The sequence below is a fragment of the Euprymna scolopes genome, chromosome 33, assembly GCF_053919585.1.
Source record: "Euprymna scolopes isolate OS-2025 chromosome 33, ASM5391958v1, whole genome shotgun sequence".
NCBI lineage: Eukaryota > Metazoa > Mollusca > Cephalopoda > Sepiida > Sepiolidae > Euprymna > Euprymna scolopes.
Window position 1 is genome coordinate 62,170,625 of NC_136514.1, and position 17,996 is coordinate 62,188,620.

General features: G+C 32.5%; 1 protein-coding gene across 1 annotated transcript in view; it reads right to left on the reverse strand.

Moving 5' to 3' along the window:
• Window positions 1–17,996, reverse strand: part of LOC145258256 (neuronal acetylcholine receptor subunit alpha-10-like) — an 800,162-nt gene that overhangs the window by 564,421 nt on the left and 217,745 nt on the right. The window contains exon 2 of the mRNA XM_080116238.1: window positions 13,768–13,887. The gene's annotated coding sequence lies outside the window, so the exon portion shown is untranslated. The remainder of the gene's footprint in view (window positions 1–13,767; window positions 13,888–17,996) is intronic.

Below are 17,996 nucleotides of genomic sequence, written 5' to 3' on the forward strand. Positions count from 1 at the left end.
TCAATCTCCTTCGATCACGGACGACGCCGGAGATAGTGTTAGTCTATTTTCTCATCTATCTCATTCAATCTTGAGCACCGCTGGCTATTCTGCTAGTGTATATGTGTCGCTATCTAATACAATCCCGAGCGAAGCCAAGTATTTGTCTATTATGCATTTGCACCTATCTCATTACATCCCAGGCGATCCCAGGTATTCTGTTAGTATTTATTTGCACCTGCCTTATTAAATCCCGGGCGATGCCTGGTATGCTTCTTCTATATATTTCCACCTATCTCATTCAATCCGGGGCGATGCAAGGTATTCTTCTAATATATATTTCTACCTATCTCATTCTATCCCAAGCGACGCCAGGTATTTTGCTAGTATATATTCTCACCTATTTAATTCAATCTCGGGCAACGCTAGATGGTGCTAGTATACATCTCCATCAATCTCATTAAATCCTAGGCGATGCAAGGTATTCTGCTAGTATATATTTAAATCAATCTCATTCAATCCCAGTCAACGCCGGGTATTCTGCAAGTATATATTTGCATCTATCTCATTCGATCCCAAGCACCCGTGTATTCTGCTAGCATACATTTGCATGTATCTCATTCAATCCCGAGTGACTCCGGGTATTCTGCTAGTATATATTTGGACCTATTTCGTTAAATCCCATAATTCTTGCTTATGTTACTAATTTCGACAATCATTTTTCATGATTTAACCCACATTATCGCATCCCTTTTACTAAAATAACACCTTGGATACATTGTCTGGGTTCATTACAAACACACCAATACAATAACTAACATTTCATAATTTTTCATAGTTTTGGATATGTTATTAATTTCAACAACCATTTTTATGATCAACCCCCATTATTGTCACCCCTCTTACTAAAATAACTTTGATACATTGTCTGGGTTGTTTATTTCATTACAAATATACTAATCAAATAATTCACATTTCATCATTTTTCATAATTCTTGGATATGTTACCCATTTCGACAATAATCCTTCATATTTTAACCCACATTATCGCGTCCACCATAAAAACTTTGAGACATTGTCTGGGCTGTTATTTCATTACAAACCCATCAATCAAATAACTCACATTTCATAATAATATTAACTTTTAAACGTTTCCATGACTGACTTCATAGCCACCACCTCACTGTAAAAAAAATATACATGAAATATAGTAATGTTTACTCGTAAACAGTTTCTACCATTTCCGGGACTGACTTCATATCTCTCACCCGACTCTTAAAAATATATATGAAATATAGTAATGTTTGCTCGTAAATGGTTTCTGCCATTTCATGACTGACTTCATATTCACCACCCCACTCTTAAAATATACATGCAATATAATGTTAATTTGTAAATGGTTACGCCATTTCCGAGACTGACTTCATATCTCTCACCCAACTCTTAAAAATATGCATGAAATTTAGTACTGTTAATTCGTAAACGGTTTCTGCCATTTCCGGGACTGACTTAATATCCACGCCTCACAGTTTAATATCTACATGAAATAGAGTAATGTTTATTCATAAAAGTTTTTTGCCATTTCCAGGACTGTCTTGATATCAACCACCCCACGCTTAAAAATATATTTGAAATATAGTAATGTTTACTTGTAAACGGTTTCTGCTATTTCCAGGACTGACTTCATATCCCTCACCCCACTCTTAAAAATATACATGAAATACAGTAATGTTAACTTGTAAACTGTTTCTGCCCTTTCCTGAACTGGTTTCATATCCCCAACCCCACTCTTAAAAATATAAATGAAATATAGTAATATTAATTCGTAAATGGTTCTTGCCATTCCCGGGACTGACTTAATATAACCAAGCCAACCGTTAAAAATATACATGAAATATAGTAATGTTTACTTGTAAACGGTTTCTGCCATTTCCGGGACTGACTTAATATCCTCGACCCCACTGTTAAAAATATACATTAAATATAGTAATCTTAACTCGTAAACAGTTTCCGCCATTCCCGGGAATGTTTTCATATCCACCACCCCACTGGTAAAAATATACATGAAATATAGTAATATTAAGTCGTAAACGGTTTCTGCCATTTCCGGGACTGACTCCTTATCCCTCAATCCACTCTTAAAAATATACATGAAATATAGTACTGTTAACTCGTAAACGGTTTCTGCCATTTCCGGGACTGACAATGTCCCACACCCCACTGTTAAAAATATACATGAAATAAAGCGTGCAGTGATTCATTTAACTGATTTTTTGGTATCAGCAGTTCAGCAATGTGATTTTTGGAATATGACATCTTTTGTCACTATAGTACATCATGAATATATCATATGCATCTTTTTTAACAGAAGTTAATGGCGTCATCATTTGAATTGTACACGTCAGACTATCATCCACTTGAAAATAAGGAGGAGATTATGCCTTGGATCTCACTAAATCCATAAACTCACATTTCGTATAATAATAAAATCTGTAAGTATAAGGCTTTAGAGGAACAAACGTTGATTAACTCATATTCTGCCTCCCCCATTTCCTCTCCCTATACGCATTTCTATAATGTTTTGGATTACGACTCGGACGATTGAACGATTGAGAAATGCATTGTTTACATTTTAAAATATAGCAACTCGATCCTCGTCGGTAATTATTTTCAATTACTTATAATTTTATTTTTCCCTCTTGGATTTTCGTGCAAATGTGGGGTTTTACGTTTTGAAATGAGATAATTACGTTGGCACCAATTTTCGACTGGAAAAAGAATATTTAACTAAAAAGAGTTATAATATCAAGTTACCTTTCGAAAGCGGTTAGTGTAAGTATTAAAAGTCGCCATTAAAGGGAGATAACGTCACATCCGGTCATTAGTCAGCATTTTTTCAAATATTAGCAACAGTTTTATGTAGTTAAAGATTTCACTAAATCTTATGACCTCCCCAATGCAGAAAACCGGCCAAATGACCAACTTAGACTTGACCGTTCGGGAAAATTGTTCCATATTATATTTCCGAAGGTCTGAACTATAAAACGATATCAAGTTTGTCAATTTTTGTTGGGTCTGTCGAAAGAGTAATCGAACATACACACATACATACATACATACATATATACATGCACACACTAAAAGACAGGTGAGATTTATATATATAGATGATAAAATGTGAGTTAATTGATTAATGTGTTTGTAATTAAATAATACGCCTAGAAAACATATCAAAGTTATTATTTTAGACAGGGGCAAGACAATAATGTATGTTTACATTATGAAAAAATGATTATCGAAATTAATAGCCTATCCAAAAATTACGAAAAATGATGAAATGTGAGTTAAGTGATTGGTTTGTTTGTATTGAAATAATCAACACAGACTATATATCGAAGGTATTATTTTAGTAAGGAGAATGCGATAATGTTGGTTTAAATTATGAAAAATTAGTGTCGAAATTAATAGCATTTCCAAGAATTATGTAGAATGATGACATGTGAGTTAATTGATTTGTGTTTTTGTAATGAAATAAGCAGCCCAGGAAATATATCAAAGTTATTATTTTAGTAAGGTGGACGATAATGTGGGGCAAAATTATGAAAATGATTGTAGAAATTGTAGAAACATATCCAAAAATTATGAAAAGTGATGAAATGTGAGTTTATTGATTATTGTGTTTGTAGTGAAATAATCAGCCCAAACAATATATCAACGTTATTATTTTAGTAAGGGGGCGATACAGCTTTAACAAAAGGGCTAGAATAATATGATAGTGTTTCATTCATGCTGAACGCCCACTAAATTCCCAGCAGCAATATATTACATATGAAAAATGCCTCTGTGGAATTTCCACAGGTCCTGCTAGTGAGTTAATGTTCGTTTAATCAATAAGATGATTATGTATGAAAACGGAATATTCAAATAAATCAAATACAACCTGGCAACGCCGGGTACTTAAGCTAGTTGTGAGAATATATGTCGAAAAATTATACTACTAATATACTACTTCCTCAAAGAAGATAATGCCTGGGAGGTTGGTATCATGACGAACTAACATACAGTATCATATCGCTCTAATCAGAAAGTAATTCATAGAAAAATATTTTCATAAAACAGAAGAGACACTAAACTATCACTAAGTAAAAAGGTGATAATATCTGAAAGAATAGTATCATGACAAAGGAACACACAGTACTGTGACATTGTTATATATATTCATTATTATTATTATTATTATTATTGTTATTATTATTATTATTATTATTATTATTATTATTGTTATTATTATTATTATTATTCTGCTTGTTGTTGTTATCGTTCGTTGTTAGGAAGTCTTATCAAAAGTGAGTCTTAGAGAGTCTTATTAAGAGAGATGTTGTTATGAAGAGATTCATATATATAAAATGTTCATACTTAGAAGTGTAATAGAAGCTCTTAGAGTGAGGAGACAGTGTTGAGACAGTCTTAGTGTTCACATTGTAGATATGAGATGTAGAGAAATGGTGTATGTGAAGACATTTTAAAACACAGTATATATAAGACATATAATGACAATTTCATTTTACCTTTTGGTAGAATTACAACACAAAGATGACGTTTATAAAAACACATGATGGGTTTATTTCTTCTTCGACCGGTCGGTGGTTTTCTTAGTCAAGAATTCAAAGTTTTACATTCTATGTTTCAAAGGTGACCGCCTCGCTTCCGGACGTCCGACTGTCCATCTCTGGACTCCAGACTGTCGTCTTTCGTCCTCAAACTCTCTCTGCTTAACTCTCAAGTTTCTAACTATATCGAGAACTTCCCATTTTCCATGACGTCATACACATGTTAAAACATGTGTCTTCTTTCACGTGTTCTGGAAATGCGTGTCCAACACTTTTCCTTTGTTTACAAAAGGAATTTTAACCTATATTTCCAGTAACCTATATTTCAAATATGTTAAAAACATGTTTATTAAATTATCTTATAGTTGCATTCTTCACTTCAATTTAATAACAGAATTAAAAAATGCACATTCCTTTTCTTAAAACTATTTTATCTCTAAGCTAAACAATGGTTTGTTTTTACATTTCATTTTCTAATTCTCTCTCGCAATCTATTTCTAAACCTAAATTACGAGGTTCGAATTTCGTCTATTCCATTTCATTTTCATTTTAACTAAATCTCTCTATTTTTATACTTACATGAAAAGGGGACAGCCCTTATCATGTAACAACATGATCAGCTAGCTTATGACAAGTCAGACAAAGAAGTTACGAGTAAAGCGAAAATTATTGCTGAATAAACCCTATTCGATCAGAAATTGGGCATAGGGAGTTATCCTCAATCAACGGACTATAACTTTGGTTGTCATTTTCCTTTATTTTTTTTTCTAAATATTATACTGATCAGCTAGAGTTCTCATTGACTAGTTAGTGTGAGGTAAGATAATTGTTTTGGCTTCACTTTAGCACCGGACCTGGTGCAAGGAGTTCTTATTAAAAATTATAGTATTTACATTTTGAGATCCTGGCTGCACTCATGGGATGACATGTGTTGACCTTCCCCTTAATACCAGTCTTAGCAATGGTTACGAGCCAGCGTGTGACGCAGCTCTCTTGATTGATTATTGAGGATGAGTGCGATCCCTTGTCTCCACACATCTACTTTGGTATTAAAAGAGATACACGAGCAATTTTCAAAAAAGAAAGATAGAAATAGAAATGATGGAAACGTTCCGATTAGCAAGAAATATAGAGTCCATGCGGAACTCCCTCCTCGTGACTGACCTCAGAACACCTAGGCAACATCAAGCGAAACAGGTTAAAAAAGTGACCAACTAATTAGTTCTTATCAAAGTCCAACCATAAACCAGGAATTGCCGAGAAAGAGTTTTCAGTGAGAATTCACTGAGTAAACAACTTTGGTGCGACGAAACCAATAGCTTGAAACCCGTGGTTTACAATAGTGAGAACCCCGTTTGGATAACTACCAAACGAGAGAGAACATTGACTACCCCCTCCGTCTCTCAAGCCATCACAATAAGAAATGGAAAAGAATTAAAAAAAAAAGTATGCACTAACATGTTTTTTTTTTATTACTATTTCGTTTTTTATTAACAAATCTTCATAATCTTGTTAATACATCGCAGGATATACGCTTATTAGTGTAGACTATTCGATTGCTGAGGTTTTTTATTTTATTTCTACTGGAATGTTTAACAAAATTTCTTCCTATATCGAAAGCATCGGGAACCGATCAGTCTAAAAGAGAATTTACAACAAAAGAGTCACGGCTTCGGATTAATCAACTCTTCTGTACAGCAAAAACGCGGCGGAGTCACTAGTCGGTGAAAAGTGTATTTCCCGAAAATGCCCGGTTTCTGAATTTTCAGCCTTATTAAACTCGGCGACCTGTGCAATTGCAAAGAACGTAATCGCTTTCAGAGTCCGACATCTGGCACAGCTTTATGAGTGAGATCTGTGCAGTCACACACACACGCGCGCGCGCTCGTGCGCAAATAAAGAAACCTTTATTCATTTCATATCCCCTGCGCATTTTGCACAAAAATAAGTTTTCCAGCAACGGCACAATTTCAAATACGCCCACTCACTTTTCTCACAACAACAAAAGTAAAATGAAAATATTTCTGGCGGACGCAGTTGGCGACAGTATCACGTGACAGAAGCGACCAATGAGAAAATTCAGAAGATTGTCTTTTTAACGCTTTTCCAAAAACCAAAATATCAGCAGTAGTAATCTTGTTTTTGGAGCCGGCCCAAAATGTATAAAAACACATCAAACAGTCTTGTAGGGTGAATTCAATTAATTCAATTCATTCCCTTCATTCAGTCACTTCAGTCTTCTTCCTTTCTTCTGGTATAGTTTTCAGTAAATCTATTACCTCCTCAGTCTTCTTCCTTTCTTCTCGCTTCGACGACACACGAGAACATACCTCTCGTCTTCACAACATCGTTGCTGCCAAAGCCGTCAACACCATGATGACACACGCCACGCGGACACGCAAATATCACTTATGCACACACGAATCCATTCTTCACACTTTTTAATTAATAACACCAAATTACTTTCCTCACGAATTACTTTCCTCATGGGACTTTTAAGTAAGGTGAACTTCGCCAGATAAAACAGACTTTAAAATAATCTCCTTATTTTCATACAGGACTTTAACCATCTAAACTCCTTGATTCCACGAAGGACTTTCATCTAACATTTTAATGATAATGATTTCGAAAGAACTTTCACCGATCGGATCTTTATTCATTCACCTTGTTTTTGTTAAAAATAAATGCTGCGCATTTAAAATAAGAAGGTGTCTTTTTGTTTCATTCTTTTTTTTCTTTTTTTAAGGCAAAGAGATTTAATTGTACTTAAACATCTACATCCCTACAAATCTCAACTTTGATAGTGTTATAGTGGCATACCCTATTAATAAGAGTCCTACTATAATCCAGTACATTATTTTTGATTAATCACTATTCTTGTAATCCACTACATTGTTTGGACCAATGAGAGCCCTCTTGTGATTTACTGCATTATTTTACTGCCTCGGTCTAAATTCTTGCACTCAACTTTATTTTAGCCAATCATTGCAAACAGTTGATCTCCGTAAGATATCGTGTTTTATTCATTTTAATCAATAAAATCTTAATCTGATTTTAAATATTTTTTAAGGAAAAAGGAATATCGATTTTTACCGATAACCGATTGCTTGCTTTCACTGTTTATTAAGCAATGGAGCTGCACTGAAAACCCATTTCCTCTTTCTTTTTTTCCTTTTGATTCAAATACCGCCTACAGAGAATGAAAATCTAACCAAAGTTATTTTTCTTTTAAATTTGAAGTGTCTACGCAGTTTTTTATTTAACAAAATTATCCAGTTTTAAACAACTGAACGCTGTGAACTAAAGTGAATAATCATTGATTATAATAAAAATTGTCCTCTATATTCTATTAATCATGGCGAAAAAACAAAATTCTTTATTTTCCTAAATGATATTAAATGCTAGATGGGCGATGATAGCTAAAAAATTTTACGATAAATCTTTTTTTCTATTTTATTGTTGTAATCAGATTGTATAGGTTTTAATTTTAGTGTTTGTTTAAGCAGTCTATAAAGATATTACGGACTAATATTTTAATAAAAAAGAAACTTTAGTGTTAATTTGCATAACTGAACTTTTTATGTAATTACAACCATAGCAATTAATGAAGATCCAACAAATTTCGGTTTCTTTAGATTATTGTAAACGATTGTTAGTGTGTGAAATGGATACAACCTTGCATCTGAAAATCCAAATATTTCAAATTTGCATGATTTGTGTGACATCATCATTTGACACAAATGAAACAAAATTTAAGTTCTTTTTGAGCTCCTTAAAACTTATCCCAAAGATTTTAACTATTTTTATAGAATTAAAATAAATTATGATAAAAAATTTGGGATAGGATTCTAACCATAAGATCATATATATACACACACATATATATATATATATATATATATATATATATATATATATATATATATATATGCGTGTGTGTGTGTGTACTGAATATAATATAGTGACAAAAGACTATATTCCAAAGTTCATAATGTTGACTATTTTTTAATTTATTTCTTTAATTCAGTTTACATTTACAATTCTTGACAGTATCTGTTTCGTAGTGCAAAATCAATCACTAAATAATTATATCAATTAGTGAATCTATTTTGCCTTAAACTCATCAGAGTTAATGACGTAATGGAAACAAAATTTGAAGAGAATCTGTAAATAACTTATAAGTTATTTACAGATTCTCCTGAAATTTTCGGATTTTAATCATGTCAAAACACACTTTATTTTCTTGTGACGGATTGATTGTTTCTATTTCTTCTGATGAGTTAAGGCCAAAATAGATTCGATTCATTAATTGATATAATTAAGTGATGGAGTTTGAGCTACGAAGCAGATACTGTCAAGAATTGTAAACGTCAACTGAATTGAAGAAATAAATTATAAGAGGGTCAACATCATGAACTTTGGAAAATAGTTTTTTGTCATTTATTAACTATATTGCTCTGTAATCACATTGAGCTTCTTTAATAAGGATTGGTATATATTATAAAATATACTTCCACGGAAATATATATATATGTATATATATGAACGTATATGCATAGTATATATACATACATATATATATATATATATAAACACACAATCGCATATGCATATATATACGCACATATATAAATATACATACATATCTTGATTTTAGTCTTCATCAGTGAATATGAACAGTCCTATTTACATAGCTCCACACAAAGGCAGAGGTAGACACAAGGTCGTTTTAAAATATGATGAACATTCAGCCTCTAAAGAAGGGAACTGGATTGTGATAAAAAAAAAATTGATTCAGTTTAGAAGACAAATGAGTCGGCATAAAGCATATGAACAGATTCTACACTTTGCATTTCGCCAATAAGCCAAAGATGAGAATTAATTTCATCAACTATCAAAATACCAGACTTGGGACGGGTATTTTGTTGGCTGTTTAATAAAAAACATAATTGATACTTCAAGTTGCAGACAACGTTCTCCTTCCCTTGCACCTTTCCCTTTACCACCATTCATTCCAAATTATGTTAAAGGTTCGTGCTTTCACGCGCCTTTCAAAATGACGCATTCGTGCTAAATTCGATTTTCTTCATACTTCCGTAGTTCTATTTTAATTTTTTTCTTTTCAAAGAAAATAAGTTTATTCTTTTTAATTTTGTTTGGAGAATTGTATTTCAACAGGATTTCCTTATATCTTTGTCAGTAATCGCTTGCCCATCGCAATGACTTCCATAAATAAATCATTTATTTATTCAAACGTTGCTGTATGTTATATAATACATGATTTCTTCGTTTCTATATGCCATATACTCTATTTTATTAGCAAAATTATTTTACATGAGTTGAATATAGGATGAAGGAATTTGTAAACTTCCATAGACATATTTTTCAAGAACCTCTTATGTGTCACTATATATTAGTGCCACGATTGCTAATACACTCTATAGCATGGCCGGGTGGTGATTTGGCAATAAGCGTAGAGATACAAAGAAATGCAATCCCAGAATTCCCTTTCTAGATCGACTCTTTTTTTCTGCCGGGCAACATGGGATAAGCACGCGTGTTTCTGTCTCTCCCTGAACAAGAGGGGGGCAATCTCTTTCCATCAGCACTATCTATGTAGCTAATAATTTTAAAAGTTTAAGTATTAATGTTTTTTAGTCCTTTTTGTAAAACATTGTAAAATATTGTAATATTTTTATGTATAGAAATAAAATAGTTAAGATTTCTCATAAATATTACGATTGTGTCGTGTTGTGTGTTTCATTGAGTCTGCCATGAACGCCTCCATCAAACAACGAACTGGTCCGGAGGACGAAGAAAAAAAATTCCAACAAGAATGCCACCAGGGTAAAGAGGTCATCTTGAAAAAATAAAGGAGCCACAACCACATCCAACATCTCAGGTGTGATTTTCTTCTTACAGACCCTAATGACTGGCCATCTTCACATCTTCATGAGACCACTTCTAAGACAATTAGTGTAACACCTGAAGCCAGTCTCACGCTAGTGACCGGCTGATCGTGTTATACTTTATGTGAAACACAATACTTCGAGTCAGTTTCTATTACGGCACATGTTCACAAATACTTGCTAATTAATAAAACGTTGGCTATTCTATTCATCGTTTGCAATTCTCTAAGGGTATTGTTTTTGCTCAGACCAACCTTTATTCTTCACTTACTTTTGACCTTGGCAAGTGGTAACTAATTAATATAAAAATCACTCGAGACTAAGTTACTTTCGAGATCGGAGAAAAAAAGAGACTGGTTGTAATTTTGTCGTCATTCACTTTTGTTGTTATATCGTTTTCTTTAAAATTCGATTTTTATTCGTCCTACGCATCTTTATCGATTAAAATCAATAACAATTTTACAATTTTTATTAGAAATGTTTTTTATTTAATATATAGATTTTTACTTGAACGGAAAATATTTTGCTTATATTTTACATATGTAATCAAATTAGATTATATACAAATATACACACGCATAAACATGCATATATAAGTAAGAGAAACGCCACGCAACCTAGTCTTTACACATAAAGTAAATTTCGCAGTGTATAAGGCGTATTTGCTACTGGAGATATTCATAATCGTAACCTATTTCTAAAAGAGAGGAGATTTAACATATAAGAAATATCTAGAATCAAGTCTCTCCTTGCTATTATTTCAAATCATTTGAAACCATGGCAGCAAGATTTTGTCTCCCCTCTATCAAGGCCAAAGTTTGGGGTATATATATATATATATATATATATATATATATATATATATATATATATATATATATATATATATTGATTGATTGATTGATTGATGATTGATTAATAGATAGATTTGTCACATTTTGGCAATTTTATAAGTTTCAAATATCAGTGACAACTGATCAGAATTTAACAAATAGAAGGTTCATTTGCAATCGAATAACCTGAATTGTGTAGGAGATTATGTGATATTTTGCCTTAAGGTCGCACATTAAGGGGATCATCCATCATCCAGAGCCTATTTTTGGTTCATTTTCAGCCATAAAATATTTCAATCATAGTCATTTGTTTTACTAGTTTTGCATATGAATTACAAAATATCCGATATTTCCCTAAAACCTCTAGCCTTTATAGAAGGGGAGACTAAAACTTGCTGCTATGGTTTCAAATGATCTGAAATAACAGGAAGAGAAGACTTGATTCCTAATATTTCCTGAATGTTATATCTCTCTTTTTTGGCTTTCATACATAAAGTAAATTTCACAGTGTATAAAGATTAGTTGATATTGGATATATTCATAATCATACACTATTTCTAAAAAAGAGGAGATATAACTATTGAGAAATATTTGGAATTAAGTCTCTATTTGCTGTTGTTTCAGATCATTTTAAACTCCACCAAAGCCAGAGGTTTTGGGTATATATATATATATATATATATATATATATATATATATATATATATATATATATATATATATATATAACTACTTCATTTACTCACATAAATTTAATATACGAAAGTATACATTTATGCGTAAACTTTAAGTATTTACTTCAAAAGTGCTCAATACGTAGGTAGAGCTAGTTAGTAATTTATAAAATATATATGGCGATTAAGCTACACTGAATATTCTGCGTTTCATCCACTATAGGATTCGTCAGGCTTATGCGCGAATTCTGTGGTTGTTTCTTGTTTTTATATATGTTGAGGATTTTTAATTAGCCAATCAGCTTTCTAGTATCCACCGCGCCCCTTCCTATCAGCCAATGGGCATGCATTTTATCGAACAAAGGATCTGTTTTAGAACTAGGTTAGTGATTTAAGGTAGACGTTTTCCTTTTTTTATATATATAAAAATATACCTATGTGTACACACATACATGCACATATATATACATATATATACATATATGTGTGATCGTTTATGTATATTCATGTTTATTTAATTTGTTTATTTGTTTGTTTTCTATTGTTATTGTTAGTTTTAAAGCTATTTTGTATCGCTATCCTAGAGTAAGTTTTATTTGGTGAACACAGTTGTTTGCTATTTCTCGTCTACGGTTTAATAGATTTTGGGGTTCTTTAAAGTACAGGATAGCAAATTTTTAATGGAGGCATAATTTACATGGGTCGTCTAAATGTCTGCACGTGGTAGCTTGTCTTATTATTTTCCATTCGACTACCGGCGAATGTCCGCTTTCTTTGAGTTCCCAGTATTTATTCGCTAGTGTTGTTTTTATACGGTGTTTATACAGTTTTCTTAGTACACGTTACACTTATAATCTTTCACCAATACGTCTCTTTACATTGTTTTTCTATCATTTCCAAATAAATTAAACTTGCTTTTATCACTGAAAAATACTTTTGCCCAATTTTCATATGTCCAAATTGTTTGCAAACTCTTCTTCTTATTTTTCGAACTAACAAGTGGTTTCTTCCCTGAGGTTTGATTAAACAGCCCTATTTCTTGCAGTCGTCTAGAAACAGTCTGTCTTGACACATTAACACATAAGGTACTATTCATAACCCTTTTAATTTATGTGCAAGACTTAAAACGGTCCTTTAATGACATACACTGCATTATTCGATCTTCTCTTGCCGAAGTTTTGCGGGGTCTGCCGGTTTTAAAAGCACTATTTTGCCAGTATAATTGTAGGATTTAACAACCCTATCTACAATACTATTGAACGTTACACTTTCTCTGAATTCTCTCTAATGGTGTGTTTTTCCTTGTGTAGCTTCACAATAGCTTGTCTCACAGAGTAATCAAGTTTTTGGCGTTTCGCCATAGTGACGGGTGATGCAACGATGAAAAATGACTAAGTGAGACTTATTCTTTAGAGAAAATAAAAAAATTGAATATAATATACTGTTTACATTGTTTTTCTCAATTTTCTCCCTTAGTTTTGGACGGTTTTATTTTGAAAATATTTTTATTTATTATTTTTTAAATATTTTTTATTTTTCTATCTTTTGCAAATGATTCAAATTTTAGTATGTTAATATGGATAATAACGACTACCAGTTGTCAATATTTTAGCTTTTCACAGTGGTTATTTCTAACAAATATTAGGTTTAAAAATTGTGTCCGGTAGTTTTTGACGCTAGTGTATATGTATATATATATATATATATATATATATATATATATATATATATATATATATATGAAATAGGAATCAACACTTACCTGTATTTAGTTTTTGTTAATCCGGTATTCGGTCGATTACTTCAGTTTATAAATCGTGTCTTTTCCCCCCTCCCTTTTATTATTCCTTTCTTTTCTTTCAGACTTGGAAAATATTGCAGGCTGGAATTCAAACAAAAACAAAAGACAAAAATCAGTAAATCGTAACAGAAATCAATTGTTTATAAAAAAAATAAAATGTAGCAACACTCGAAATCTACTTCATCATCTTGATAGAAAAATAAAAAAAGGTTTTTGTTGCAGCATCTTCCCGTTACTTTGACGATTGATCATCTTCATTTGAAAATAGCATCACACCAGGGACATTTGGGTGGAGGGTAAGTTTTTCACGTGAAAAAATTACCTTTAATGAGATCCCAATCATAATTGCATTGGGATTTGGACTAGGATCAAAGTGCAGTATTTCTTCTGTCACCCGGTAAGGACAGATGCCAAAGTTTTTAGAGTTGAATGTTTTTGACCGTTTTACTATTTATGCACAACAAATTATGGCACGATGAAAGCGCGACAACTAGCTCCTGCTGATTCTCTACTCGTGCGATTTATGCACGTCATTCAGGCAACCTCTGATGCTGGATAACTGGTTGATGAAATTGAGAGTTTATTTTAGGCAACACCTCAAAGATATTTGCAAAATTAAACCCGGTAAGTATCCTGCAAAATATTTTTTAAATAATATAACTGGAGAAAATGTAAGTAGAACCGCATTTATATTAGTTTTCTGGGATGTTTATGCCAAGAACAAGGGCAATTGATTTTAACTTAGACAACTGTTGCCAAAAAATATCATGTCAGTCTATTTAAATCACCATCCGCACTTTTAGTTCTTGATATACAAATCACACATAACTACTGTCACTACGAATGTCTGGCATGAAATCCTGGGTGAATGACGTGCTTGCATGATACGGATTTAGAATCTATAAAAGTACGTTGTTGTGGATTTGTCCAACGATAAAAACTTTTACCTAAAAATAAAACCTATTTCGAGTTTTAAAATAAAAGTAAAACCACTAAAATATTTAACTGCATATTTTCTCATAGTTCACACCATAGAAGTGTGTGCCTTGGCTTATTTTGGAGAATTCAAATTTATTTCGGATTTTAATGAAACTTAAAACATTGGTTTACAACTAAAAAAATATATCGAATTACTAATTTCAATTAAGAGTAATGCATAAAATCTAAGCGCGTTTCAATGTGAAAGAAATTTACGGAGATATAATTTGAATTATTTTTAAATTTCAATGAAAACATTATTAGGAACCGTTTGTTAATATCCGCATTTTAACGTTATTCTATCTTTCAATTATTATTGAGACTGAAATTTAAACTTGTATTATGCCAAATAAATTATTATTATTATTATTATTATTATTAATAATAATAATAATAATAATAATTATTATTATTATAATAATAATAATAACAATAATAATAATAAAAATTACTGAAATATTACGTGTGTTAAGTACATCATTCATAGATAAGCTTCATAATGTCGTTGACTGGTTTGTACAAACCCCGCATTGTGTGATTCATATCACATCAGATCTGTACTGCCACAGTACTTTTTTTATCGTCTGCACATGTGAGAGAGTCACACACATTATGCAGTATCCTTAGCATATGTGCATACGCATATAGAGAACACGACAGACCTGAGAAGTCTGATTTCGATAAAATGACGTTATCTTTTACGGGTAGATGTAGATTCTGTGGCGATCATTGATAAACGGATACTTCGGCCAAAAAAAAAAAAAAAACGTAGCAGCTTCGGGGAAATCATCCTCACATTCCAACCAGTGTGGGGTATATCGCTATGTCTATTTCCTTTCCACGGCGGGAACATTTGACACAAGAACACTCTGGCCTAAAAACAAAAAGTATGAGCAACCACAACAATCGCGGCTCAGATGAGAAATAAACTAATCCTTTACAAAGAGTAATAAGCTAAATCTTAGAGGCAGGGCCTCCTAGAACTGCACAGGACATAGGACCATACACTTCATTCAAAATGGTCTAGACTTCGTCGGACTGATTGTCGAGGACATATCATAGATTTGTATTTTTTGTTTCTTTGGCAAGATATTTTGTAAATACCATCGCACAAGTTGGACTGTACTCTGGCAAACAAAAATGCTCGAGAAACCGCGTCGATGTTACTCAGCGAAACGCCTCCGGTGATTAGCTATAAGAGACATGGTAAAGCCTGTGACAGTGGACCTCCAAGGATTTAATAGTATCATATTTCAACCCAAAGCAACAAAGTCGCTGCTGGACTGATTGTCGTCGACGTAGCCCTGACTATTACAAACAGCGTCTATCTATGCTATGCCATATAAGTATAAACATTATAAATCAGCCAAGATAGCACATTTTCACTGAACGACGAGTGCCTTGAACTTTTCATTTTATCGATGATAGAATTTTATCAAATAGAATCACATGCACTATGAAACATACGCGAGTGTATTTTTGCAAACATTACTTGAGGGCTTTCACATACTTTTGTATTTTTATGCCACAAGTCGAAAAGGTTTCCTCGAACGAGATTGAAGACATTGATAGCGGATATATTATTTTCCTTCACGTAGAGAAACGGGTTATCGATATAGCAATATTAATCGATTATCTTCTAATGATAAAATCACTTTTAAAATATTTTGTTCATGTATCGATAAGAAAATGAAAGCGAAAGTTAAGATTAAGATCTCGTTCGCATGCGTGAACTTCGTCGCTCTGAAAACTCAGCTTTTTTAAAAAAGGAACAATGAGAAAATGAAAAGAAGAACAAAAGTAAAGAAACGGCGTAAATAATTATTTGGGATGGAAAACGACTTTGATGGTAAATAATGAAAATGCCGACAGGTCTTTTAAGTTTTATTCTTTTAGATCGTAAATAAAAAGCAGATAAAAATAGTTCTATGTATACTGTATCTAAATCTGCGTTTGAAATACGTGTGACTACTTGATCAACAGTTCATTACATATTAAAAATGTCCGTGAAAACATTTATAAAATGTGCACGTGTAAACAAAATAACCTTTCGATGAAAATTCCTTTAGAATGTTATTAAAACAGATTTTCACTCACAAAAAGATGTATGCGTCTTGAAGCACTAAAGGCAATTTAAAAACACTTTAGTTAGAGTCGAAAACAAAAGCAAATTGTACCAAATATGGAAATAGAATTGAGGAAAGTCTGTGTCCCTGTCAAACTTATAATTAAAATTTCACTTTTCTGGCTTTCTCTATGGCAAACTGCTGTACGAAATTCCCCGGGTCCATTTCTCGGCGTATTTCATGTTCAATGCTTATAATAGATAACCCAGGATGCCATGGAATTCTGATTAAAGTGTTTAATTCGTTTCAATTTAGGGAAAGTGTACTCAGGAAATTTCACTCTAACTTACAATATAGTTACACTTTTGAGTGTTACTGCCTTGTTTGGATACACATGGACAATTGTGTGTTTGATTTTATAATTTACACATTTAATAGTGGAGAGTGTAATACACTTTTTACTGTTTATGAGGTTGATGAAATTTATAATCTCTCTTTCAAGTTTCTAAAAGTAAATATCACCCTTACCGACACATTTTCTCAAAGCAGCGTAGCATGACGATAAAATGCCCGTCAGATTATTATAGCTTTCATGTTAGTTCCTCAAAATCCATAAAATCATTTATGTTTTCAAACCATTTCTTATTACTTTGTGAAATTGTATCCAAGAGTGAATAGAAAAATTCTCATCGGAAAGCTTTTCCACTCGTCTGATGATCTGACTCATCTGCCGATTCGAATCTGAAGACGTTTTTTTTTTCTTCTTATTCTGGATAGGAACGATCTACTTCAAGCTCATTAGCTAATTCTCTTACTGTAGGTTCGACTACTACAAGTTCGTACTGCATGTATCATAAATTAAATGATATGTCAACCTCGACGTGAGAAATTCGGTCATCGATGCATAGTGCGTTTTAGTTATGTTTATTTAGAATAGAAAGACACTATGTAATCAAACAAATAAACGCCAGTTTCTCATTTCAGTCACCAAAGCTCGACATTCCGTGCTGATAACCTCATCTCCAGAGACACGTGTTCTAATTCTTCAACCACATATCTGTTGCCTGAGAACGCAACCACTTAACAGTTACCCCCTTTGCTTCCCATCTTGCCTCCGGAAAGAAAGAAAGGAAAGGAATCGACGAC